This window comes from Arctopsyche grandis, unplaced genomic scaffold, assembly GCF_051622035.1.
Source record: "Arctopsyche grandis isolate Sample6627 unplaced genomic scaffold, ASM5162203v2 HiC_scaffold_64, whole genome shotgun sequence".
Classification (NCBI taxonomy): domain Eukaryota; kingdom Metazoa; phylum Arthropoda; class Insecta; order Trichoptera; family Hydropsychidae; genus Arctopsyche; species Arctopsyche grandis.
Genome location: NW_027518455.1, coordinates 21155 through 25000, shown reverse-complemented (window position 1 = coordinate 25000; position 3846 = coordinate 21155). Strand labels below are relative to the sequence as shown.

Genomic DNA, 3846 nt, shown 5'->3' with positions numbered 1-3846 from the left:
GAAGACCTCACCAAATCATCCATCGGTAGTAGCGACGGGCGGTGTGTACAAAGGGCAGGGACGCAATCAACGCGAGCTGGTGACCCGCTTTTACTAGGAATTCCTCGTTCATGGGGGAGAATTGCAAACCCCAATCCCTATCACGAAGGGGTTTCAACGGGTTACCCGGGCCGTTAGGCCAAGGAGGACACGCTGATCCCTTCAGTGTAGCGCGCGTGCGGCCCAGGACATCTAAGGGCATCACAGACCTGCTATTGCTCAATCTCGTGCGGCTATATATACCGCCGGTCCCTCTAAGAAGATTATCATTGTACGCCGATAGTTGAAGACCGCGCGCGCCGCCGCAGAACGACGACGCTGCCGCGGCACCTCGTGATATCGGGGGTACGTCTATTTAATAGGCTAGAGTTACGTTCGTTACCGGAATTAACCTGACAAATCGCTCCACCAACTAAGAGCGGCCATGCACCACCACCCACCGAATCGAGAAAGAGCTGTTAATCCGTCAATCCTTCCAGTGTCCGGGCCTGGTGAGTTTTCCCGTGTTGAGTCGAATTAAGCCGCAGGCTCCACTCCTGGTGGTGCCCTTCCGTCAATTCCTTTAAGTTTCAGCTTTGCAACCATACTCCCCCCGGAGCCCGAAAGCTTTGGTTTCCCGGGAGCTGCCCACCGAATCAACGTAAAAAACTTCGGCGGATCGCTGGCTGGCATCATTTATGGTTAGAACTACAGCGGTATCTAATCGCCTTCGAACCTCTAACTTTCGTTCTTGATTAATGAAAACACCTTTGGCAAATGCTTTCGCTTTAGTCCGTCTTGCGACGATCCAAGAATTTCACCTCTAACGTCGCAATACGAATGCCCCCAGTTGTCCCTATTAATCATTACCTCTGGTATCAGAAAGCCAACAAAACAGAACCGAGGTCCTATTCTATTATTCCATGCGCACAATATTCAGGCAAATGTAAGCCCGCTTTGAGCACTCTAATTTGTTCAAAGTAAACAGCCGCGAGGGCCCGCCTCGACGCGCCGCCTGCCCGTGAGGACCGACGACGACGTGCCGGCGGAAGACACGCACCGGCGAGAAGCCCCGCTGACGCGCCTGTCGTACCGCAATCGGTAGACCGACGCCGCAGGACACAATTTCAACTACGAGCTTTTTAACCGCAACAACTTTAGTATATGCTATTGGAGCTGGAATTACCGCGGCTGCTGGCACCAGACTTGCCCTCCAATGGATCCTCGTTAAAGGATTTAAAGTGTAATCATTCCGATCACGAGGCCTCATAAGAGTCCCGTATCGTTATTTTTCGTCACTACCTCCCCGTGCCGGGAGTGGGTAATTTGCGCGCCTGCTGCCTTCCGTGGATGTGGTAGCCGTTTCTCAGGCTCCCTCTCCGGAATCGAACCCTGATTCCCCGTTACCCGTGACAACCATGGTAGTCGCATAAACTACCATCGACAGTTGATAAGGCAGACATTTGAAAGATGCGTCGCCGGTGCTAGACCGTGCGATCGGCTCAAAGTTATCTAGAGTCATCTCTGAGTGCGGCGGACGCGAGCAAGCCCGCGATCCGCCGATTGGTTTTTGATCTAATAAAAGCATTCCTTCCGTCACCGGTCGGAACTTCGTTTGCATGTATTAGCTCTAGAATTGCCACAGTTATCCAAGTAACTGTGTACGATCTAAGGAACCAAAACTGATATATTGAGCCATTCGCGGTTTCACCTTAATTCGGCTTATACTGAGACTTGCATGGCTTAGTCTTTGAGACAAGCATATGATTACTGGCAGGATCAACCAGGGAGCTGCGCGCTTGTGTCGCGTAGTAGCGCAGTATATACAACGGCGTGAGCCGTTCGTACACATGCGTACATACACGTACATACTCTGATGAGCACCGTCCGGCCGGCGTAACCCGACGCGGACGACGTCGCATGATCTCCTTGAATGTTATTATTATTTAAAACATCACGGTATATATATTATATATATATGTATACAAGTTTATACACATGCATACAGTGACACGCATGCATACGTATCATACGTATGCACATACATACATACATACATATTTTAAGAATACATAGTGTGTGTGCGCATGTGTAATTTTTTTTTTATATATATACAAAAACATATATACAAACATGATATTTTAACGTATATACAGAAAGTTCGACCGTCAATTCGAGAAAAGCACGCGTCGGACTCGTTCGAAACGAGCTGACGAAGTTCGTGTGAGAGCGACGAATCGCTCTCTTCTCTTATAATTCTGTGTCTCTGCTCGCGCGGAACTAGAGAGTGCACGATATTACTGTTCAAACGTATGCGCGCTTTTCTCATTCAAAAACGAGTGGGCGGCGCCGCATATGTCTTTACGGTTAACGCGTTGTTGCGCGGACGCCTTCTGACGAAGGCCGCGATCGCGTACGCGTTGACGTTGAGTATCGGACGAGCGACTATCAGCATGTATTCACACAGGTCGTATCGCCGGCTCGTTGTACAGTGGGTGGTATGAACTAGAGCTGCGAATGTTTCACGTACCGTTACGCTATTTTGCGAGATAAATAATAAACAAAAAAATAATGGGGATAGTTTGCGTTTTGTCGCGGTGTGCGAAGGGGTTAAGACAAGAAATGATATTTTTTTTAAAAAAATTTAAGAAAAAAAAAATTTTTAAAAAAAAATTTCGAAGAAAAATAAATATACATATATATTTTTTAAAATATATTTGTTGTTATTAAATTATTATAGATATATATATGTGAGAACTGATATTTTTTTTTAAAAATTTAAGAATAAAATATTTTTTTAAAAAATAATTTTGAGGAAAAATAAATATATATATTTTTTGATATGTTTGTTGTTTTTAAATTATTATAGATTATACATATATGTATGAACTGATATCTTTTTTTTTTTTAATTTAAGAATAAAATATTTTTTTAAAAAATAATTTTTAGGAAAAATAAATATTTATATTTTTTAATATGTTTGTTGTTTTTAAATTATTATAGATTATACATATATGTAAGAACTGATATCTTTTTTTTTTTAATTTAAGAATAAAATATTTTTTTAAAAAATAATTTTTAGGAAAAATAAATATATATATTTTTTAATATGTTCGTTGTTTTTAAATTATTATAGATTATACATATATGTAAGAGCTGATATCTTTTTTTTTTAAATTTAAGAATAAAATATTTTTTTAAAAAATAATTTTGAGGAAAAATAAATATATATATTTTTTGATATGTTTGTTGTTTTTAAATTATTATAGATTATACATATATGTAAGAACTGATATCTTTTTTTTTTTAATTTAAGAATAAAATATTTTTTTAAAAAATAATTTTTAGGAAAAATAAATATATATATTTTTTAATATGTTCGTTGTTTTTAAATTATTATAGATTATACATATATGTAAGAACTGATATCTTTTTTTTTTAAATTTAAGAATAAAATATTTTTTTAAAAAATAATTTTTAGGAAAAATAAATATATATATTTTTTAATATGTTTGTTGTTTTTAAATTATTATAGATTATACATATATGTAAGAACTGATATCTTTTTTTTTTAAATTTAAGAATAAAATATTTTTTTAAAAAATAATTTTTAGGAAAAATAAATATTTATATTTTTTAATATGTTTGTTGTTTTTAAATTATTATAGATTATACATATATGTAAGAACTGATATCTTTTTTAATATATTTGTTATATACACACACACACGTGTGTGTGTGTGTGTGTGTGTGTGTGTGTGTCTACATATACATATATTTATACATACATATAACAATACACTACATATAATAAACAATATTTATGCA

At 37.7% G+C, this 3846-nt stretch overlaps 1 non-coding gene across 1 annotated transcript in view; it reads right to left on the bottom strand.

Annotated features, from left to right (window-relative positions):
• Positions 1-1808, bottom strand: part of LOC143921941 (small subunit ribosomal RNA) — a 1934-nt gene extending 126 nt beyond the window's left edge. The window contains exon 1 of the ribosomal RNA XR_013261530.1: positions 1-1808. This exon is cut by the window's left edge and continues 126 nt beyond it. This is a non-coding gene — a ribosomal RNA (small subunit ribosomal RNA).
• Between the last annotated feature and the right edge of the window lie 2038 nt (positions 1809-3846).